This window comes from Cavia porcellus, unplaced genomic scaffold (genome assembly GCF_034190915.1).
Source record: "Cavia porcellus strain 051 isolate PalLab524CR breed Dunkin Hartley unplaced genomic scaffold, mCavPor4.1 scaffold_1, whole genome shotgun sequence".
NCBI classification, from domain to species: domain Eukaryota; kingdom Metazoa; phylum Chordata; class Mammalia; order Rodentia; family Caviidae; genus Cavia; species Cavia porcellus.
The window spans coordinates 28,909,466-28,934,642 of NW_026947484.1; the positions used below are offsets into that span (position 1 = coordinate 28,909,466).

The window sequence follows — 25,177 nt, forward strand, 5'->3', positions numbered from 1 at the left end:
AGAAAAAGGGTACAAGTTATACAGAATTTCAGAAAAAATAAACAGTAGGAAATCACTAGTTAATTACATATTGTCATCTTAGAAATAGTTGTTGAAGTTACAAAATTAAAGCATATAGAGGGGACTTTTAAACAGTGAGACTGCAAACAGCTTTGTTCAATGATCCAACAAAACTCAGTAATATGGTTATCTATCTTATACACTTAAATATATACACAGTTATATCTTTTAGAGAACTTTCTTTTCCTTTTTTTTGTACAACGACAATTACACATTTTGGGTTTTATTACTCCCACAGTTCTTATTACTTTTTTTTTTGAAGAAAGTAAAACCAAATGTGACATACCGGGACAGAGTCAGTCAAATCAAAAGGATGGACATAATACATAATGTAAAAACAAAATACAAGGTGATCAACAATGGTTACTACAATGCCTCTTGTTATCTTAAAAATAATTTCCTATATCATCAGTTATAATAAAATTGAACAAAACAGTAAAGAATAAGACCAATAAAACCAAAACATTGGAGACATTAGAGGACTTCAAAAGAAGATAATGGTCAACCAGAATGGGCGTCACAATGAATCTTATTGTCTTCATAGTTGTTGCCTATACTTTCAAACTTGGTACTATCAAGCATAACAGAATAGAGGAAAATCAGTCAAAACAAGATGGTGAGAGCAATACAGAGTTTCAAATCAAGTTAATAGGAAATCAAAGTGGGTTACTATAATATATCTTGCTATTTTTTATTTATTTTTCCCTTAATTAAAAGGATAAAAATGAAAAAAGTAGATAATAAAAAGGAGATTGAGACAAAAAAGAGGGCATAACAGCAAAACAGCGCAGGTCAAAACATAGCCATTTAAGCAAAATAGTGTTTCACCACAAGATAATCTCGACATAATAGTAGTTACCAAAGTGTCTCTTCCTTTAAAATCTTTGGGAATAACTTCGTATACTGTAGCATCAAACATATCAAGACAATGTAAAACTGTTCAAGAGGATGACAGTATTACAGGGTATTTAGAATCAACTAACAAAAAATGAACAATGGTTTCTGTATAATCTCTTTGTCTATAAAAGTTTTTGTTTATATTATCACATATAATAAAATCCAATAAGATACAACACGTTAAAACCGATGGAGACAGAAGAACAAAAGCTTGATGGGACTTCAAAACAAGAGGATATTAAATCAGCATTACCTATTATGATGTTGTTTTCTCCAAAATGGCTGTTCCTACCATCCAACCTTCTCTGCCTCATTTCTGTTGAGCTCTTTTTCTGTCATTAGTTGTCAGTTTGTCCTCTTCATTTCGCTTTCTGCTCCATTCATTGTGGCTGCTCTGCTACTGTTTCTGGAATCTTGCTATTTTTCACTTTTAGAATATCCTGCAGTAATCTCTGTAGAGTTGAATTGGTGGTTGCAAATTCCCCTAGTTCTTCTTTATCCTGGAAGCACCTTGTTTTTCCATCAATTTGTAGGGACAGTTGTGCAGGACATATCAATCTTGGCTGGAGGTTATTATCTTTCAAAGCTTGAATTATTTCCCCCCATGCTCTTCGTGATTTGATGGTTTGTGCCGAGAAGTCTGCTGTAATTCTGATGGGTGTTGCCTTGTAAGTGATCTGTTTCTTGTGTTTGACGGTTTTTAATATTCTGTTCTTATATTGGATTTCTGGAATTTTGATTATTATATGCCTGGGTGTAGCTCTGTTTGGGTTGTAGGTGGCTGGGGTCCTGTATGCCTCATACATCTGAGTATCTTTACCTTTTGCTAAATTAGGGAAATTCTCCTGGATTATTTCTGTGAATAGCTTTTGTAGTTCATTTGTTTGAGTCCCTACTTCTTCTTTTATGTTCTTAATTCTTAAGTTATAGATCCTCTTATTATCTTCTAGTCTTTGTATTATTGCTGTTTGTTTTCTTATTATTTTTAAGAAGTTTTTCATTTCATGCTCCCACCTTACAAATCTGTCCTCCAGTTCTGATAATCTATCCTTAGTTTCTTTCAAGCTGTTATGCCAGCTTTCAGTAGAGTTTTTAGTTTCCTGGTAATCTCTTTGAACCTGCTTCACGTATTCTATGTTTTCTCCATCAAACAATTCTCCCCTTTTTTTCTGTTCTTCCATTCCACCATCTGTTTTTTCTTGGGCAGTGCTTAGCATTTCTCTAACTACTCTACTTATTTCTTGCTTTATTTCATTAAATACTTCATTTTTGCACTCGTCTATGAGGCTCTGGAGATACCGCTTTATGTCTATAGGTGCCGTGTCTGATATAGCATGTTTTCTGTCTTCATTCTCTTTTGCATTTACCTTTCCTGGATCAGTGTTCTTAGGATTGGGGACTGAGGATTCTTTCTTGTTGCTTGCTTTTCCCATACTTTTTGTTCCTTCCAAACAAGCGTATGTAGGAGGCCCAGTTTTATTTTTTTTCTCTTTGTCTGTTACAGTTTATTTGAATCCGCTGGCTAGGTGTTCCCGCCTACTGCAGTGTACTAGGGAGACACAGACCTGGGCAGCCCCTGCTGGGCCCGCCCCTCAAGGTCATCCTACTGAGCGCTTCACTGCTAGGGTGTACCACCAGGTGCAGGGACCTGATTTGGGCTAGCCTACTGGATCTTAGTCTGCAGAGTCACCAGATCAAGCACTCCCCACCACTCCCGCTTGAGAGGGGAATATGCTACTAAAGTCATTGCAGGGCCCTGTTCTGGCTAGTCTGCTCATTTCCAGAATGTCCTCTGTTGGAGCCTCCTAGTCTATGAAGGGTCCCCATTTCTCTCACTCACTGCAGGTCGATGCAGGGCTCCCTGCCAGTCCCACTCTCAATGCCGTTTGGTTCACTGATTCCAGCTCTCAGAGCTTTCGTGTGTCTCTCTCCCTCCCATGCGGATTGGGACACAGTAGCAGCAGCAGGAAATTCAAATTGGGGCTTCCAATGGTGCAGGATCCAGCTTCCACACTGAGATTTTATTGGTTCCTGTTGTAGCATCAGGATTGCATTTCCAGTTGGCTTCTCTCAACTTAGTTTTTTCCTGGGTCGGCAGGGTACATCTCCCCTCGCATAGGACTCCTCACACAGCACCACTCCTGGATTCTAAACTGGTAATCTCAGAGAGCCTCTGTGGCTGCTGTTATTTGTCTGCCATGTTCTCCTGGAAGTACAGGACTTGCTATTCTTTAATGCTTATGATTATATACATTGCACTTGAAGAATCACTTTACCCAAGAAAAAGGAATAACCTATAAAGACTTGAAAGTTTTTAAAATAAATTTAATATGAAAAAAAGAATGCTCTTCAGTCTGAGATACTCAAATAAATGGCTATCTTCAAACTACTTTTGAAACTTCAAAATAGTCATTGGAAATTTATATTTACCCATGATGTAGCTTTAGAGATTCATTTTTTTCATAGCTTTCTGTCTGAAATTGTATCAGGTCCATGAAATAACTAATACTTCTCACTTTGTATTGGTAAAGGAACTCTAAGCAGCAGTTATATTTGTCACTTATTAAATGGAAGGTAAATTAATCATTTCTGAATAAATTTAGTTTATTCAACAGGCACAATCTTTCAGAGCAAGGGGGTTATTGTGTGAAAGGATTAGATATAATGAGAACTCAAGCAGGAGGTTTTTGGTGAAGACAAGATTAGGGAAGCACTGAATTAATCTACCTTAGTAGGGCCTGACCACCTACTGAGGGAGCCTGAGGGAATTCAGTACAGAAGTGGTAGTATGCGAGTGGACAAGGGCGAAGCTTCTCTGCAAGTAGACAGTCGTGAGGATTCTGACTTCTGTATTTTTTGCTTCATTTTTTGGTCTTCAAACAGTTCTGACATGAAGTGGGTGCAGCTCAGGATCAGAAACTTGGCTTGGAGGCTGGGGATTTAGCTCAGCAGCATAAGCACCTGCCTTGTAAGCAGGTAGGCATGAGTTCAAACCCTGGTACTGATAAAAAAAAAAAAAAAAAAAAAAAGGAACTTGGCTTGGGTAACTGAGAATTTTCTATACTGCAAATATGGTGAGGATATTCCTTCCCTTATCATGTGCTAGAACAGGCAGAACACACACAACACAACACAACACAACACAAACAGAACAAAACCTGTCTGGAGCTTCCTGTTAATCTAAGATCAATTTCAAGACTTTAACACAGTGCTAGATGACAGAGTGAAACCAAAGAGAAAGATGCTTTTTGATTAAGATACTAGCAATTCTCTGTGTGCTTCGGGGGCTGACTTGGTACGCATTCAGGCGCCTGGTGAAGCTGCACAGACAGAGCCTGGTATTCAGACCACATGCTTTTCATCTGTGTCATGAACGTGAAATTTTTGAATTGTTCCTGTTGGCATTTCCATTTGTTTGGAGACTGTAAATCTTAATTGTATAATTGAGACTGATGACATACTAAGATAGAGAATTCAAATCTTCTGCTCACTGCATGAGGCTTCCTTGCCTCTGCTTTGCAGACTGAGCCGGTCATCATTTCAGCAACACACAATTATTTACTTTTCCATTGTCCACTGAGAGTTCATCAGTTTTACCACAGATATCACTTGAGGACCAAAAATTACATCTTAATCCATCTACCTACTTGATAGCAAGTTGGTATGAATGAAAAACCATGAAAAATATACAACCTAACTTGTTAAAGTTGGTGATTCTTTTTCCTGTCTAAGGCAATATTCGTGGTCAGAAACATTTCAAATATGCTTTCATTTTTAAAAAGGAACCCAAAGCAGAGAAAAATCAACTTGGAAAAAATAAGAACTTCAGGTCAGAATATTAATCTTTATTCTAATTATTTATATCTTTTTTTTTTTTGGTACCAGGGATCGAACTCATGACCTCGCATTTGCAAGGCAGGCACTTATGCTGCTAAGGCAGGCACTTATCCCCTGCTATATCTTTAGATACAATATGATAATCAGGAATTTAGAACTGAAATATTATCTTACTGTAAAGAAGAAAGTTTTAAACTCTGGTTTTCAGTAGTGTAAAAGATAAATGTTTACTTCATAAAATTAATGGACAGTCATAATGTTACCTACTTTCTGTGGATAATAGAAGGTGTTTAATTATGTGTTGCTAATGCCATACTTAGTTTTGTAATTTTTGTTCTTAATAAGCTTTCCTATATTATTTGTATTTGCAAATACCATTAAAATATTACAGTAGCTATAATAATAAGTGAAAAAATTAGCAAAGCTCATTTGATTATCACACAAAAATATCACTTTTTTAAAAAAAGCAAACTTTTTAGAGATAGTTAAAATATGCCAAAAATATGCTCATGAACAGATAAAAATAATATCTAATCTTTCCAGTTCAGCCTAAAGCAATTAAAAATTATAGAAGTGATGAAATAAAAAGATCAATCTGAATTAGAAAAACTCAAGTATGATCATTAAATAGAAAGAAGGTTCAAAAGAGGTTTAAAAAATACCATTCATGAAATAGAAATAACTTTTACAGCAAGAAGACTGTGTCAGCAGGAAGGAACACAATGAAAAATAAACACAGCAGATACTATTTTAATAAAAACAGAACATTGATGTAAAGAGAGACTTACAATATTCCCAGGCTGGAAACAACCCAAATATCTGTTATCTAGTGAAAAATAAAGAAATGCAGGTGAATAAGATGGCTGAAAATGGTATGCGGCTCTTCCACAATAAAACAAAGCAATAGGAGTATAGTTACATATTAAGGTCAGTTACCACTAAAGAATCTGGAATTCAGTGTTAAAGACACAGAAACCTTGTAAAATACAGAGACTTAGGACAGCAGCATAGCAAGAGAAATAAAATATCCTATCACATGCAACCAAACTTCACAGCTTGGGGAAGAGGAGTCTTCTCTCCATGGGAACAGAAGTAGAAGAGAGAAACCCAGAATACTGTCTGTGAAGATGTGGACAATTCTTACTATTGGAAAGTTTCTCAAGCCTTGCCAGTTTACAGCTTAAGTAGATTAGGAGCCTAAATCTGCAATCATCTGCTTTTGGAAAATAAATTTGCTGTATCTTCCAGTGAACTTCTGGGGTGCTGTAGCCAAGGGTCATCTTGAGAAGGGAACTGTTGTCTGAATTTGCTCTAGCGGTTAGAAATTCCTGTGTGTTCTTATTGCTGGGATCCCACAGACATTCCAATGAACTGACTCAGTGGGTGGCTACTTCACAAGCCTTACTTAGCTCAGTAAATTATTTCTAATAGAAACTCAATGAGAGTGCTACACAGTGGAGAATGGGTATCGTGAGTGAAGAGGAGCTGGTGGTGCTGTTACCAAGACCTGGGGGACTAGGGAGCCTGCACCGTGAGACCTGGTATGTGACTAGTTGTGTGTGGTTTCTTTGTGCACAGTAGGGCTAAGTATGGTTGCTTACCAGGTTCCTGCCACCCTACTTTCAGGGCCATGCATGTGCAGCTTTTGCTAACAAGGTGAACATAGAACTTTGGATACTGTAGCTTCCCTGTCCACAGAGGCCTGCTGGAGGCAGTTTTGAGCAATATCACTGTTAGTCCATCCCCAAGGTACATAGCCTAAGAAGATCTGGAAAGAAACCTTATTTGGCACTGGCTACATTACAATATGCTATTTTTAAATGTGCTACAGAATCATAATATCAAAGTAATAAAAAAACTCTATGGTGTTGTCATAAAAATGGATACAAGGGTACAGACATAAACTCTAAAACTACTAGATAAAAACGGAAAATGCTTTCTTGTGTTCATTGGTACAAGCAGTAATTTCTGGATAGGACTCCTAAAGCACAGAAAACTAAAGCAAAAATTGACAAGTGGGATTATTTCAAAGTAAAAAGCATCTGCACAGCAAAGAAAACAGCATATTGAGTGAGGAAACATCCTACAGAGTTGGATAAAACATTTGCCAGCTACAAAAGTCTGACAAAAAGTTAGTATTTAGAATAAAGAACTGAGAAAAACCCCTCAGATACAACAACAACAAAAAATTAACCCAATATAAAATGGGGTAACAATATGAATTGATTCTTTTCAAAAGAAGAAATAGAAATAACCACTGAATATATGAAAAAATGTTCACTATCACTAGCCATCAGACAAATGCAAATAAAATAGATACCACCTCACCCCAGACAGAATGGCTATTTAAAAAACTTGCTAGTGCAGATGTGGAGAAAAAAAAGAACTCTTATACGTTGTTGGTGGGAATACACATTGTTAGTGCATCCACTATGGAAAACAGGAAGGAGATTCTTTAAAAATCTAAAAGTAGAACTGTCAGATCATCCTGATTTTAGTATACCAATAAAGGAAATAAAGCCAACACACAAAACAGATACCTGCACACTCATGTCGTTGCAGTCATATTCACAATAGCTAGAGTATGAAATCAAGCCAGGTGCCCATCAATGATGGATAAAGACAATAAGCTATATACACATAATGGAGGATATTTCATTATAAAGCAGAATGAAAGCCTGTCATTTGCAGCAAACTGGATGGCTCTGGAAGATATTATATTAAGCAAATAAGCCAAACAGATATATGCTGTCTTTCTTATGTGGAGATGAAAAGAAGAGAGAGAATAAAAGAACAACCTGAGTGCAGAAGAGGGATTACTAGATGGAGAAGGCTGCCATGGAAAGGAGTGGGACAGGGACGATGGGAGTTTGAAACAGGAGATGGACATGATTGGTATATTACATAGATAGATGTGCAACTGTCACGGTGAATGCCATTAATTTGTATAATTAGTACATGTTAATTGTAACAAAAAAGTCTATAAAGTACTTAGCAATAGAAGGAATGAACTATTTATATATACAACTATATCAATAAATTTCAAAAGCATTATAGCACGACATATGATGTGATTCCATTTAAATGTTTTCTTTAAAAACCCTGAAATATAGGACTAGAATACAGATGAATGATTGCTACAAGTGGAGGTGTGTGTATGGAGGGTAATGTTGAAAAATCTCCTGGGGAATCAGTGGATTGGCTAGAAACATCCATGTAATGATTGGTGGCAGGGATTATATTGGCTAATAAAAAATCACAGAAATAAAGACAATTATATACAATTCTTAATAAAGCCCTACAATACCACGCATGAATCGTTATGTATGGATTATCACTGAAAAAAGAAACCTGAATATGATCTAGCTTCAGTTTCCAGGAGACAGAGAGAAGAGAGGGACTGTGTAAAATAACAGTAGTGTTGCAATCACTGCACACCAGACTGTATGAAACTGTGCAGAGCAACCAACCTTATTTATTCGACAAAATTTCGAAGACAGAGAAAGAAACTGAAAGAGGAAACCTGGACATTGAAAGAAACAATAAAAGACTTACTAACCAATGTGGTCCTTGGAAAAAAGTCTACCCAGAAAACAAACAAACAAAAAAACACTGAACTATCTAAAGAATAAAAATTGAAGCCCAGAAATATTAGAGTGGGAGTTCCTTGGTTTGGATCAATGCTTAGGGACGTTACAGTTGCAGGGTGTTACAGGCTGTTATCTTTTTGTTCAGATTTAGTGTATGAAGGTCTTCACAGGGTTACACCTGTGAGTTATCACTAAGGCAACACTATAACGCAGGACTTTTGTTATATTTTGTTGTCTTCTCACTTACTATTTTGGTCTCTCTATCCTCCCACTCTATACTCTTTTTTTGTTGATCTAAATTCTATCATCAACATAATGTCAAAAATTTGCCAAGCTTCAAGTATCCTGGGTTTGAGTTGGTTTCATCTTCTTTGGGAGAACAATTCTACATTACCTGCATTAACACTGTATTGATTTTAGAGTACTTGTTTCAAGTAATTTTTTTTTTCTAACGGGGAATTGAACATCAGGCCTTATGAATCCAGAAAAATGCGTTGCCACTGAGCTATGTCTCCAGTTCTCCAGTGACTCTAAATGAGATATAAGTAAGATATGAAGAACAGGCAGGGTTGGTCTGAATTATTCTCTGTTTGGAGGAATGTGTAAAAAAGACGGGCCTAAACTCTGGTGATGCTGTTGGTGGAGGTATTGATAAGGCATTTCATTAGGAAATTTGCTGACATTATCTCTGTTTTGTTACTCCTTGGCTTGTGGGGTTTATTGCGAGAACGATTACAGCTTTGAGGAAGTGCTTTGCTGTGCTGCTGTTATATCTTGTGCTAGGAAATAATTTCTAGGCATTAGCTGATAAGTTCATCAACTTATTTTGAAGCAGGCCTGTGAAATCAGTAGAGGGTTGCTGTTAATCTCTGAGATTTTTACAACCTCTTTTGTATGTCAGTGGATAACAAACTTTGTGACCACTTGTATTCCCCTAAGTAGTTGAAGAAGAATTAAAAACATACATGTACACAGAAGAATTAAAAACATATGTACCCAGATAAACAAAGTTATATGGTATATTAAAAATTAGTAGATTACTAATGTTCTACAGTTTTAAAAAAAACCCCAAACTTTTAAAACATGTTCACTATTCCATTGTATAAACTCAGAACAAAATGAATGAAAGAGCAAGATTTAGTGAATAATTCTTTAATTGAATTCTGGCAAGGGAAGCAATTGTACATTTATTGTTTGCTTGTATTTTAGCACCATCTAGTGTTGATAGAAAACCAACTTTTTAAAGCTTAATTTTGCCTTAACCAAATGAAGAGAAATAGCATATTATCACCTTGGTTTGCAACTAATGAAATGCTACCCTAAGATGTTTCTAAATTTATGTAACACGCCTTATATTGTATCTTTTTCCAAAATGAAGGATTATGCCTTCAATTACTTAATTATCAGAATCAACACTTATTTTACATGCATATATGAAGCTGCCACTTTTCAAATCTAATGTCTTTTTGTTTCCTAATAAAGTAGCCTGCTTTTATTAGACAATACTGATTTACTTAATTTTCTCTTTCACCAAACAAATCTTGTGGCAAAACATCAATTCCTTGGAAAATAACTGATACATAAAATGTCAATTTGATCCAAGGTTACACTTAGATAACCTTTCCCCTTCTTCGTACCTAACAGAATCTTAATTTTTTTCAATCCACAAAACATCAGCTGGAGTACTGACAGAGTTTTCTATTGAAGTTTAGTCTTTAGACTGGAGGTGTGGGCAACACCTGCAAACTACTAGGAATGCAAGAATTTTGTCTCTTATACCAGCTCATGAAATCTCAGCCTGCGTTTTAACATGATCATCAGGTGATTCTATACACATTAAAATCTGAGAAGCTGTTTTAGAGAATTCCTTTGCTACCACATAGTTCAGCATCAGCTAAACTATGAGCCAAGAATAAGATCGTTTGTTACAATTCTGGATTTACAGTTTTTATTCTTGGGAAAGGTTACATGCTTTTCTGTTTTCATTTAACATAAATTGTATCACTGATATGTCGAGACGCAAATCAGCATCTGAACAAAGAAGGCACAGTCCTTTTCCACTGGATTGCTCAGCTTCATCTCTTGGGAAACATAATCGGGGAAATATTTAAAGCAGCCAAGGAAAAAATCTGCCAACTGAGAAATTTTAGGGCACACAAATGCTAACAAAAATATTTAAGCTTGCTGTGATAGAGTCATGGTCTGAACAGAGAGTAGGAAGTGAGGCTTATATGATTCCTGTCAACTAAAGTAGAAAGAACACTTGGCGTTTGTATTATTATTATTAAAAGTGCAAATTTTAATGCTTGATTTTTCTTAAATCTTGATTGTAATCTGTCATTTCTATTTATAAATATAGTAAGTTTACTATAAAAATAAAAGACACCACCATTTGTTTTTTTGTTAATGTTCAAATGATTCATGGATTTAACAAATTAATGTCATGCCAAATTTAGTCAAATTTTTTAAAACATTTAGTCATGTAATGACTGCAGCTAGAAGTATAATAGGATAGACTTAGAAGCAGTGATGTCTTTGTATAAATGTAGAGAGGTTTTCAAAATATAGATTTACAACTATGATAAACCAGTTTTTTACATTGTAAAATTAATCAAATTCTTACCTTAATTTAGTAAAACCATGGCTAATATCATTAATCATTTCTAATTAAAATATCAAAATAAATATTATTTTTAATATTCTGTAAAACATTTAAAACTTTAAAAATAGTATAGATTATCACCATAATCATACAACTACTAAATTTAACACAAAGTTCTACAGTTGAGGCATATACTTGCTGCGACTTGAACAGCCAGCAGGGTGCTGAGAGGGAGCAATGGGAGATTAAGAAAAACTAGACACTTAATCAAAGGAAAGCTGGGGCCGGGTGGGACCTGACCTCTGTGAGGGAGAGGCTCCCTATCTTGGCACTTTTATCAGTTGAGGAATTCAAGTCCAGGGCTTCTGGCTCTGGATTTAGTTTTACAACTCAGTGCATCTTTTATTTCCTGGGTGTATTCTTCCTTTATTCAAGTTTTGATGTACAGTAAGTCCCCAACTTACTAATAAAACAAATTCTGGGAGAACAATTGTAAGTTGAATTTGTTTGTAAGTCTGATAAAACAACCCTTATACACATTTGACACAAATAAACAATGTAATGCATTAAAAAAAGCTAAACGCAAAAATACTGTAAACCATTTTTGCTTTTAGAGTTGTTTTACAATGATGTTAGACACATGAGCTACATCTACAATTTGATCACATCTACAAATGCTACTCATGTGAAGTCAGTACATACAGGTGAAAATTTGTAATCCTAAGCCGTGTGCTTGCTGTGTAGTCTTTCAGAATCCACCCCCGGCATTTGGATAGACAGATTCTGTATCCCTGCTAGTGCCTTTATTGTGTAATTAATGTTAATTGAAATCTATATCTATATTTAAGGTATAAACTGTCTTTATTATGTGTCTCAGTTTCTTCCATTTTATAGGAATTCTATTGACATTGCTTCCCAACTGGAGTTTGGCCAATAGCCGTGACACTGGACATTGTGTTAGTGGGCTCTACTTAGGAAGCACAGATATTGCATTGCAATGTGTCGAGAATTCTGGGTTATGACTTGTGCTGTCATGATTATGAGTAAACCAAGAAAAATAATCTCTATGAGATTCTTTCAGTTATATAGAAATCTACTGGATTATTCCTTAAAAGAGATGAAAAATTTGAGAATTTACCTTTTACCATAGATCAGATCCCCAGGAAATGAATTCTGAGGATCTGAGTTCTGCATGCTGAGGGTTTATGGGGTGAACATGTAGGAAATGTGTCTGTGGAAAGCAAGGGAAGTGGAATCAAGCTGAGGGAAGAGTTGAATCAGAGCAGCTGCAATAGAGACCCCAGTCCCTTGAACCACAATTCTAGACTTTAATCTTCCTCCACTGAGCAGGCATTGGATGTAGAAAGCTGCCACAACAGGCATGACCTTGGATGAAGCAGCTGAGGGCAATGCCAGGAAGTCCTCAGCTGACAGCGATAAGCAGCCCAAACTCCTAGTAGCCAAGAATAAGTGCCTTTATCGAAAGGTGGAGTAGAGGAAAGTAAGAGTATAAATACTGTCCGTGGCATTCACTACAGGTGCATTATTATTATTATTATTATTATTATTATTATTATTATTTAGGAAGGGCTTGGTCTAGAAAAAATCATTGTTATGAGCTACTTGATTCTGGGAGAGATTATTGCAGCAGATTGATCCCTATAATGCAAATGGCAGTGCCTCTTTTTGCTGAGAGGAATTATGGAGAAAGCATGCAAACATGGCAGTGATGTTGGCAGGGAGATGGCAGCAAGGTTCTCTGAACCAACTGTCTGCTGCAGCTGTGAAAAGACACACAGACTGGCTGCCAACTGTTGGGCACATTGTGCTTTGACTGCATTTAATTCTCTCTTATGTCAACTTGCCATTTTATATTCAAGAAAATTGGTCTGGTCTACTACCATCTCCATCTCTAAGCAACTGAAAGAGATTGAAATAACAGCTGGGTAATTTGATATTAAGAATTTAAAGGTCATGAAAATGGAATATAATGGTTGTTTGTATTAAAGGAGAAAAAAGAGAAAATGATGTGATTTTAATGCTTAGAAATGTTTGGAATGCCATATGGGTTACAAAGAGTGAAAATCCAGCTTAAACTGGTTGGGCTATATCTTACTCAGAATGATTAAAGTTGAAGTAAGAAGTTCTTGCTAACACATATATTTGCCTAAACACAAATCCCTCTGGAATCTTGGAGCAGCAGTGTGAAAAATAGTTTTTTATGTTCTGCATTAATTTTTTTCCTGAGATTGACCTAGAGCTTTTTTCTTTAAACAGAAATTTTGAAATAATTCCAGTATAATACCCATGACAGTTTTGAATTGTATTTTATTTTCCCTTTTGTGGGCAGTGGGGTCAGGAACTAGGGGTGAATGTGGAGGAAAATGAGAGATGGTTCTTGGAGGCAGTGATGTGCTGGAAGCCTGCTGCATGGAGTATACACACTGTCTCCTGAGTGCATGTACAACAACAGGTAATAATGGAATTCCATGTTTGAAAACTAGAAATGAAAAGTGAAAGCCAAATGAAATTGTTGACAACAAGTTGTTTTCCCTCTTCCCTGGGGCTGGTGAAGAGGCCATCTGGTTTTCAAATAAGGAAATTCAGATAACAGTGTTTATTCTCAGGGTATATCAAACACTCTGATGAAAATTCCAAATAGAAAGGGAGAAAAAGGAGGGGGAGGAGAAAGAAGCTTGAAAATGCCTGAGTAGCAGAGTGAGCTGCTGTTTACATTCCTGTACATAGTCCAGCATTTATAAATGTGTAGTGAACCTGTTTGTCCAAGATTCATTTGAAGAAGTGTGAATTGCAGAGGCCAGGACTGAAAATCTAGTACTTTGCGTGGTGGATTACTAACTAATATTGTTTGTCAGAGTAATTTGTTCATCCACCACTTATGTGGCTAGCACAGTGGGCTGAAAACCACTGTTTTCTTCACTTTCTTAGTGGTTAGACTTTCTTGCACCTTCCCATATAGTTGAGTCATGAGTCAACCGCTGCTATTAGTGTGAGCATTCTTATCATTTTTCGCCAATGCTAATTTAATTACTTCCACATAAAGTAGTTTGAGTTCTGCAAACTGTGTTTGGTTTTATGACACAGCAACTTTGAGGAAGTGAAGTAAAAATTTATTAACAAAGCATGAATCTCTTTATCCATTCACTTGATTACTCCAACCATTCCCAAGACCACATCCAATGAGTTTAATAAGCTGATCAAAAGCAGTTGTATATATGTAATTTCAATCTATGTATAAATGGATTTTCTGATTAAAATGTTCAATGACTAGAAGTACTATCCCTACCTAGAGTTCTCTGAGGAGAGAAGAAAGGTTTGAAAGCAAACAAACTGACTATCTTATTTGTAACCAAACTTACTTGTCACCACCTTATTTGTAACCTTGGCAGGGACTGGGCTGTAATTCACAGACACATAAAAGAAATGAGAATTGAATGTTGTAGGAAATTAGCACATGCTACAGAGGGGGATGATGATTTAAGCTTCTTTGACAGAAAATTATTTTAAGGTCATTAGATCTTGCATTTATGTTTTACAGTTCTACTTTATATTTTCATTTTATTCATTTTCTGATTCGAGATATTTGAATTATGTTTCTTTAAATTTGTAAATTTTTTTTATGTTCTTTGCCATGGAGAATAGGAAATATATAAATTTTTGGTGAAACAGATTAAAACCTTCCATTCATTTGAGAAAGAGGATATACATTTGTAACTTCATAGCTCAAGTGCGTTCATCCCAATTTTATATTTTTGTTTGACATACAGGAATTGTATTTCTTTAATTTTCTCTCTGATAATGAACTTGCAGAGCTATAAACTTATGGATAGTATGCAAATGAATAGAAATGTAGTATTTTATACTTTATTTTCAGTGGTTTATGAATATACAATGATCACAGGGAGCCTTTATTCAACACTCACTATATAGTACAGATACTTTGCATGCACTATTGCATTTTATCCTCTGTGGTGTTATTCTAGTCTTAACTCACTTAACAAGTAAAGAAACTGAGGCACAAAGATAAAAGTTCTCTCTCATGGGCCACAGTTATAAGTAATGCTAAGGCCGAACTTCAGGCTGTATAGAGTCTGCTCTATTCCTTACTGTACCATTCCGCCTACATATGGTCTGCAGTTGATTCAGGCATCCCATTCATTTATCATTTTTATTGAATGTCTTTGTCATCAGCTCTTATTGTGAGGATGACATTTGAGCAAGACATATGCCTTGAAGGACTTATGGCGGGTATATGTTATTGATAGTTCTTTGAAGAGCAAGGTTTCAAAAGAAGCATCCTGTGAGTTTTCTCAGTTGGAGGATGAAGGAAGACCACATTTTGTACAGCCAACTCGCTCACCTGTGTTACATCTGACATCTGATGGGCAGACTCTGCTGATTGAAATCATTTTTCATCTTTTTGAAATGCACATAAAATTGTTTTAAGCTCACTTTTAACAGTTTGTCTACTTTTAAGCAGACAATTATAATTAATTAGTACCTTTAAATTTGCTCCCACTTATGCAGAAATAAACAATAATATATTTTTCTTGAATTTTTTCTGTACTGAATTTTTTTGGTTTTTCTTTTTAAGAGTAGGAAAATTTACTAAGGAAAAGGGACGGAGAACGGGGCATAAGAGTAGCTCTGAGAGAAAGGAGAGGTCTCAAATGGGTTGCTGTTTTTCTGGGAACTTACATGCTATTTTTCAATTCCAGAAGTACTTATTGAATGGCTACCATCTGTCAGATACTCCTTTTGGCATGACAATGAGTAAAACTAACAGAAATTCTGACCTCATGCACTTAATATTATCAACACAAGGCTAGGGCAGGAAAATGGATCTATGAAGCAATTTCTTAGATAATGTTGAGAGACCTGAGAAGAAATGCATTGTGCCCTTTTTCAGGAGCCCTCAAAGCTCAGACATCATCACAAGCAGCAAAATGGAGGCCAGAAGAGGTTGCAGTAGAGCTTCTATTGTGTTATTTATCTTCATAGATGGGCTGTACTAATATATTTGTGTAAAAATCAAGTCCTCTACAGAGACTTAGCCTTATTTCCTATACACAGACTTTTAGCTAGCTATATTTTACTTGTATCCAATAAAGTTTGTATCCAATAAACTTTGCATACTGGTCCCCAAGTTGAATCTGAATCACAGAATTAAAAAATAACAGAGAGAAATCCATAAGGATAAGCACCTAAAGAGAGAAGCTGAATGTGAGTTCCATAGTTCTCTTGAGCACTGACTGAGGCTTGTGGACTGAAGTTTAGCTCCACTGGAATTTCGCTTTCATATGTGTGTGAGTGACTATCCAAACTAATTTAGTGCCACAATTCCAAGACCAAGTTTTGCAAAAATGCTGTGTGTCATATTTACTATCCTTCATCCTTCAAATAAGATTTGACCAGATCATTTCAGCATTGAAGCACTTTTGTTTATATGAATCTTGCTACAACTGAGAAGTGGTTAAAAGAGTTGATTCTTAGAGCTAATTGTCTGGATTCAAATTGTCTGGATACAAATTTAAAGTAGAGTCTACTTTTATGACTCCATGACATATCTCACTGTGACTCATTTTCCCCTGCTGTAAAATTATGGTCATAATAATAGCATCTATTTACCAGGTCTGCAGTGAGCATTAAATTAGATAGTGTTTGTGAAATGCTTAGAAAACTGCCTGGATATGTAAAGCACTATATAAATGTAGTTAGTATCCTGAGAAAATCTTAGGCTCTCCTTTAAATAGGCATTGCTTGGCTGGGAAATTAGCCTCCACAGTGAATCTCTGCATAGCTAGACAGATCTAGTGAGCATTAGTTCTAAAAGCAAATACTAGGACAGAGCAAAGGCATATGCTGAGCACTGCCATGTATGGAGTTTTGAATTTTCTTTTTTTTCCTTCCTCATCCCTTTTTCTCTTCCTTTTCTTTTTCCTTCTCCTTCAACACAGGTGTTGCTGTGTTACTCAGGCCAGCTAAAAAATCTTGGGTTCAAGCAATCTTCCTGCTTGAACCTTCTGAATAGGTGTTTCACTACACCCAGCTTCATAATTTTTTTCCTCATTGATTAAGATCAAATTTTAGAAATATTGTTGTCAAGAAGCATCATACATATATATTAGAGTGTGTCCACAAGCCAAGTCACTGTATGATTACCAAACATCAGGAAGAGATTATGTTCAAATTGATGAAAATATGGAATTCATGTCAGAGACTAGGATCCTTATGTAAACTGATTACTACATAAATAAGTGAATAGTGAGAAAAATTGAAAGTTCCAATTGGAATCAAGAAGAGAAGAAGTAGTTAAGCTGACATTTAATGGTGATAAAATTTTTAAAATGAACTGAATTTTTTCATAGGAATAGGCCATGTGAGGTAGAAAATGTATCATAGGACACCCGTACCATCAGAAAAGACCGAAGTGGGTTGGGGTTATAATTCTAGCCTACTGTGGGCAGTAGGTAGATTCCTAGCAAAAGAGAGAGGGAGAGAAAGAGGGAGGTGGAGAGGGAAAAGATGAGAGAAAGGGAGAGAGAGAGAGAGAGAGAGAGAGAGAGAGAGAGAGAGAGAATATGAATGAATAAGAATGAATCAGCATGTGAATAATTAGATTTAGCCTAAAATATGGGTCTGTTCAATGTGCCCATTTGAGAGAAAATTAATTTCCAGATAGATTTTATGGAAAGCTCATTATGATTCTTTTTAGGTAGGGTGGTGGAATTAAAATAGAAAATGGGCTATCCCACCATCTTCTCCCTCTTCTTGTGTGGCCAGGATTTAGCCACCCTTATCTCCTACTTAAAAAGAATCATCTGGTAAAAGAAATCACAAACAAAGTGAAAAGAAAACCCACAGAATGGGAAAGAATTTTAGCCAACAATCCCTCAGAAAAAGGACTTAGATGTAGAACATATAAAGAACCAAAAAACACCAAGCCCCCAAATTAAAAGACTTTCTCCAAAAATGGACATCTGAGATGAACACACAGTTCTCAGATGAAGGTATACAAATGGCAAATAAATATATGAAGAAATGTCCACCATCACTGGTCATTCAAGCAATGCAAATTAAAACAGCACTGGGATTTCATCTCACCCCACCAGAAAGAGTGGTTGCCATCAAGAAATCAACAGATGCAAATGTTGGTGAGGCTGCAGGGAAAAAGGAAGACTTCTCCATTGCTGGAGGGAGTGTAGACTGATGCAGCCACTGGGGAAATCAGTATGGAGATTCCTCAAAAAACTAGGATTAGAAGTTCCATTCAATCCAGCTATTCCCCTCCTGAGTACTTTTCCAGAAAAATTGAAAAGTTCATGTCACAGTGACATATATGCACCTATGTTCATAGCAGCACAGTTTGTGATAGCTAAATCTTGGAAACAACCAAAATGCCCATCCACTGCAGAATGGATGAATAAAATGTGGTATTTTTATACAATGAAATACTACTCAGCTATAAAAAGGATGCTCTTGAGGCCCTTATCAGCAAATGGAGGCAACTTAAGAATATCCTCATTAGTGAAATAAACAAGACTCACATTAGTAAATATCACATTGTCTCTCTAGTGTAAAAAATAATAACTGACAGAATGATGGGACCCAAAAAGTATAACAGATATTGTAAAAGTGAAAGGAAAGGAAAGGGTTTTTAAGGATATAACAGTATATGTAGTGTGTGATAGATGACCATATTACTAAATTTCTATTAGATCATTGAACGGAAGAGATTGTATTGTCAATGTTTGACTGCCTAGCCACTTTTTATGAGTTGATTTTGTAATTTTAATAACTATTGTTAAGATGACAATATGCAATGTATCAACTAGCAATTTTGGGATGTTAATTTTTTTAAAATTCTGTATTATTCTACTTTTTTCTATTTTATTTTTCTTTAATTTTCTTTTCTTTCTTTCTTTAAATAAAATAAAATAAAATAAAATAGAAAATGGGAAAGGTTCCTTAGCCAAGAATTAATAATTTCTAGTATGTTTTCACCTTGGCTTGGAATAAAATTATTATGCAGGAAAAAGAAGCTAGTCTCAAATCAGCGGAAACAAGTGAAAATCAAAGGGGAGAATGTGTCATTGAAAGTTTAGTGTGTTATAGGGCCTTAGGAATATGGGAAGAATGCTTTCTGAGGGAGAATTCAGTTGACTTGTAATTTAGAGTTAGGAATATGTGATATATACCAAATAAATGGTATATTGTCATTTTGATAGATTTTGAACATTGCATATCTTTTAAAATCACTTTTACTGTTTTCCCCTGAGTATACGAACAGACCATATTCTTACAATATGTGTAAACATCATTTTGTCTCATCATTGTGAAAAACGAAACAAGAAAATAGGATGCAAATGTACAACAGATATTGTAAATTGAAAAGAAATTGTTCAAAACAAGAAACAGACTGTGATGAGTAAAAGGGGAAAGTAATATATATATATATATATATATATATTTATATATATATATACTTATATATATATATTTATATATATATCACAACAGTTAGTTATAATAATTATACAGCTTGCTTCTAGTTGCTTGAAAAGAAAGTTTTATGCTAATATTGTGTGGACAAAGGATCATCTTTGTACTCTGAGCAACTGCAAAGACAATACAGTCCAACTAACCTGTTTTGAAACTTGGTTTCATTGTCATGTGTATCTTTTTTCTTTCTTTAAAATACAGTAACAATAAAATAAATAAAATAAGACAGTGAGTTGAAGAAATTCTGAGCAAAGTGTTGAAGAATTAGCTTGATGCTTTTTGACTGCTTAAGGTAAAATACAGGAAAAGAGAAATAATTCAGTGATGGAATTGTTAGTTCAGTGGGAACCAGAATTTAAACATCTGAAATATTTTCAGTCTGCTCATATTGGAAGAAATAAGAAAAACCCTTGGGAGAGAATAAGAGTGTGGCTAGGTAACTGTTTGATAAGGACAGTAATATGGATTACTTATCTCAACAGAAGCCAATTGCTACTGATCAAGACCGTGGTTATATTAAACAAGCATTTAAACAGAAGTTAGTATTTTCCAGCTTACAGAACCACAAGACATTTCTGTTGTCGATAAGCTGCTTGGTTTGTGGTATTTTGTTATAGTAGCCAAATGGAGTAAGATAGACTTTAGATCCTTTTTTAAATAACCTTTCTAATAGTGGTCTTGTGATAGTTTGTGTCCTGTGAGACCTGTTTGAGATCTGAAAGGTATCTTTTAGTTGTAAGAAGAAAAAGCTGTATTTCTGCAAGTGTTAGGGAATTGAACCTTGGTATTGGGGTTTATGTCTCTTAGTAGTTTTGCTCTGAAATGTTTGACTAAATGTCTGTTTTGCAATTCAAATGACAAGGAACTTCTTGACTGAGAAAGAAATATTGCTGACTACATTACATTTTTGAAAGAAGAATCATTTGAACTATTCAGATTTGGGTGAAAAACCGTAACTCCAAGTAAGAGAAAGTTTGGGTCATAATTGACCTCAATAGTAAACTCTTCTATGTTAGAACTTGCATAAATAAAAGCTCTGTGTTAAGCCTTGAAGGCAGATTGAAACATCAGTATGATTTGGAATCCAAAGAGCTTTTTCCTTAAACGTTTGTGCTTCAGTCATAGGGTCGGTGTTGTTCATTCATTGTCATGCTTTTTGATGGTGTATTCCTTTCCATGCTTTGTAGATATCTTTGTAAAGTGACTCATATTCTATTCTGAGGGAAGAAAACTGTTTCATGATTTAGTATAAATCAGAGTAGAGCCAAAGGCCTGTAGATTCCAAATACTTTTTTGAAAATCTGTTTTCATTTATCATTTGTTTGAATTTTGGTGTCACTGCATATTTTGGTATGTAAAGTAATACAAGACATACTCTCAGAAGCTGGAGTTCAATAGATTCTTTCTTTTTTCAATTTTTATTTTTTATTAGTACATGTTTGCAGTAAATACTAAGCACATTCTTATGGGGAGTTGGTGCCTATACATAACAGATCCCAATTCTTTTTTTCCGTAGTCTTCCTTTCTCTCCTCCCCTCCCCCTGCCCTCCCCCCTCCCTTACCCTTCTCCCCTCCCTTCCCTTCTCTTCCCTTCCCTTCCCTTCCCTTCCCTTCCCTTCCCTTCTATCTCTTCTCTTCCCTTTCTCTTCTGCCCTTCCTTCCACTTCCCTTCCCCTCTTTTCCCTTCTCTTTTCCTTCTTTCCCTTGTTCCTTCCTTCCACATGCCTAGTTGAGGCAGTTTGCATTAGCTAGTGTGCCATAACAAGAATTAGAAATCAAAAAAGGATAGCAAATACCACAATATTGTCAGGAAATGATTACAATTTTATGTCCATGCCTATGGAAGGAACAAAACTAGTACAACCTTTTTAAAATACTAAGAAAATAATTTAATATCCCAAGAGACATGAAAGTGGTCTGGCTGTGGCATCAATCACTCAATCTTAAAAATTAATCTCTTCATCTCAAAAGCTTTATAAGTGTTTCATGAACATTCCACCAAATCTAAAGTCTGGATTACTCAATTATTCATGATGGAAAATGAGGAATTATTTATATGCTTTTTCACTTACAATGTCAAATCAAATGCCAAATCATGCCTATTGTATTTCTCTAATGTTTTGATAATTTGTTTACTTCTTTCCATCTTCACTGCCTTTGCTCGGGTCCAGCTATCATCATCCTTTGTCTGAATTACTGAAAAGACTTTTATAAAATAAAAATCTTACCCAAGGTTGTGACCCTGTGCTTAAAATCCAGTAAGAACAGTTTATAATTCATAGGATGAATATTTATATATTTATAGAAGATACCGAAGGCAGATAATTGTGCTATAGAATACTAAGAGACCTCTGCTTGCTAAAGGAAGTGTCCTTTCTAGCACATGACTGGAGCAAATGATGACCTCTCTGAGCTTTGGTTTACTTCTATACAATAAGAGGAAACTGAACCAGAAGGTTTCCAACTTCAACAACTTTGTGAATCTGAATCATTGTTTGAAAACATAGTGTGTATGCTTTTAAAATGTAACCTGTTTATATAAACACTCATCTTGAGTTGTAAATATTATATGGAGAGTAATATCAAATATTGGTTCTTTTTATCTATGTTGATTTATGACTCAACTGATAAATTAAATCATGACCTAACTGAAGTGCTCCCCTATTAAAATGCTGATAGAATTGCCTGAGAATTAACATGTACTGTGAGCCATGATCGTAGACATGTGCGGGGTTATTTTATTCATCAGTTCAATGTCTTGCCTCTTTTCTCTCTTTTGTTCCCACTGTTTCATGCTAGGCTGTTCTCATACTGAGATATTTTTAGCTCCTACAAGAATAGTGCCTGTTACTCTCCTGCTTCCAGATCTTCTCACATGATGCTTTTTCTTCTTTGAATCCTTACCCTAGCCTATGTCTGGCTTTCTCTTACATATTTTTTAAAAACTTGGTTTTTCTTTCTCTGTTTGAGTTGCCTTCTCTCTCTTATTTGAGTTAGATGCCTTCCATCTCCTTCTTGTTCTCATGACACTCTCTGTTGATAGTACTATACTTATTAAATTGTAGGAGTAATTATTTATTTATCTTTTTAGAGTCTAAGTTCCTTTGGGAATAGGAGCATGCTATTTTCATTTTTAAGGCTGTGAACTGAGAACACAGCCTAATATATAAATGTTAGGTTGGGATCCGAAAGGTACCCCCAAAGGCTCATTGTGTTAAAGGCTTGATTGCTAGTTGATAAGCTTTTGGGAAGTAATTGTATCATGAGGGCTCATATTTTATCAAGTGGATTAATTTGTGGGAGACAACTTGAGTTACTCCCCTTGAATGCAGGACAATTACTGCAACTTTGATTATACGGAGACATTTCGTTATACTGATATTACAGGGCTGACTATGGTATTTCCTTCTTTCTTCAATTGGCTCTAAGCATTGCAAATAAGGCTAGTGGAGGTACTGGTATGTAATCTCTAAAGCCATCAGACTGTCTCCTGTTTCCTCGCATAGTGCTCTCACTAAAATATATAGGCACAGTGAGATGATAGAACCAGTCAGCTCTAGGAATATCAACTGGGTATGAACCTCAACATAAGGAGGCTATGAGCCCCCAGTGCACAAAAGTTTGCATATCAGAAACTGAAGCAACAGCCTCCTAAAACAATTCAGTTGCTATTTAATTGAATTATGAAAATTGATCCTTCTGCATATCTTTATCTCTGCATTTTGCAGAGATGCTTTTCTCCCTACCTGGCTAGCCAGTTCAAGTTACTCATGTAGTTCCCTCCATCCTCACTGTCACTCATCCTCGAACCACCCTGTGCACTTCACAAAATAATAAATCCCGGGAGAGGCTTAGGACCAGGGCCTTTGTCCGCACATCCTCACAGGGATTGGATTTAGGACCCCTTGGCTGCCCTTAACGTGGAATATCTCTTGTTGTCTTTACTCTTGCTGTGGGTTGCATTGGAGGTGGAGATTGGAGTTAACTTTCTGAGATTCCCATAATGTCTCAATGGGATTCCAAACATAACTTTTTGGATAGTGAGGAAGACTGAAAAGGAATTATAATACTTGGCTAACTGTACTCAGTATTTGGGATTACAATATTAATTCATCAGTGAGTTCATTAGCTGAATGACCTTATTAGGAGGTGAGTCTAATTAGATGAAGCAGGTCAACTTGGGGTGTGGCTTTCATGGGGATATTTTGTTCCTGGTGTCTTTCTCTTAGTCCCCCGCCCCTTCTTAGATACCAGAGTTTTCCTTGTCACTTTTTCTCTGTGATGTTCCTACCCATCTCAGGCCTAAAAGCAATGACGCCAATGGGTGACGGACTGAGGCACCTGAAATCATGATCTACAATGAACAATTCCTCCTCTAAGCTGATTTTCTCAGGTATTTGATTATAGTAACAAGAAGCTGACTAACACAAATGGATACTGAATAAACTAATTAATTCACATTTAAATGATTGAACATATTTCATTAAAAGCTATTAAAGAAGCATATTTCCCTTACAGGAATCATAAAAGTATTCTGCTTATAGCTAACTTGGTCAAATTCCTTTTTTTTTTTTTTTGAGACACACACACACACACACACACACACACACACACACACAGGTTGAGCATACCTATCTTGAAAATTTAGTATCCAAATCTGAGACATTTTGACTGCCAATATGATGACACAAGTGAAAAATTTCATATTTAACCTGCTTATAGTGATTGCAGACAAAACATTGGTGCACTAAAAAATACTGTGTATTTTTTCAAGCTATAAGGTATAAGGTGTACATAGAACATAAATGAATTTGTGTTTAGACTTGAGTCCTGGCTCCAAAATATTTTTAAGTACATATATTGTATACAATGTTATATGTAATATATTTCTTATATATACATATTTCAAAACTCTAAAGAATCTAAAATCTAAAACTCATCTGACTCCAAAATTTTAGATATGGGACATTAATCCTGTGTGTACTTTCAATGTCCCTAACTTATATACAATTATATTTGGATGTTTTAAAATTCTCTGAAAAATATGATACCTTTGAAATATGTACAGCTTTCCAGACTATACTTGGTTCTGGTCAGAAAATCTTGTCTTGGTTTTGTCATCCTTCTTTTTTGTGCTGGAGAGAGCTGACAGCTATTAAATGGGAATTAAAAATAGGGCACTATGCACTACATGTTCCTTTTTTTCTTGCCAAGATATAAGTGAGCATGATCACAGAACTAATGTTATCTCTGTCTGTAAAAGAAATAAAGAAAAAGAGAAAGAAAGAAAGAAAGAAAGAAAGAAAGAAAGAAAGAAAAAGAAAGAAAGAAAGAAAGAAAATTTGTCATAGGATATGCTACCAGATATAGAAAAAATTAGGCGCTAAGAGACATTATAGTAGTTTAAATACTTTTACTATTATTCACAGAAAATCTGTGCTTTTTTTCCTTTGAATCCAAATAATCCAAACTTAAAACACTACCAGTGTAAGCTATTATAATCTTTGATTAATCCACATTTTGAGTTGGTTTTGACTACTGAATGTATCTTCTCTTTCTGTATTATCATCATAATGGCAATTCTAGTTTGTGGAAAGTGGGAGCTGACATAGTTGAAAAAAGTAACCATGTCGGAGAGGGAGCTCTGTGAAAAAAAATCTTTTGGTTT

The 25,177-nt window shown here is 35.5% G+C and overlaps 1 protein-coding gene across 2 annotated transcripts in view; it reads left to right on the forward strand.

Annotated features, from left to right (window-relative positions):
- The window catches only part of Akap6 (A-kinase anchoring protein 6), a 466,251-nt gene that overhangs the window by 130,685 nt on the left and 310,389 nt on the right, over nt 1-25,177 (forward strand). The window lies entirely within an intron of this gene.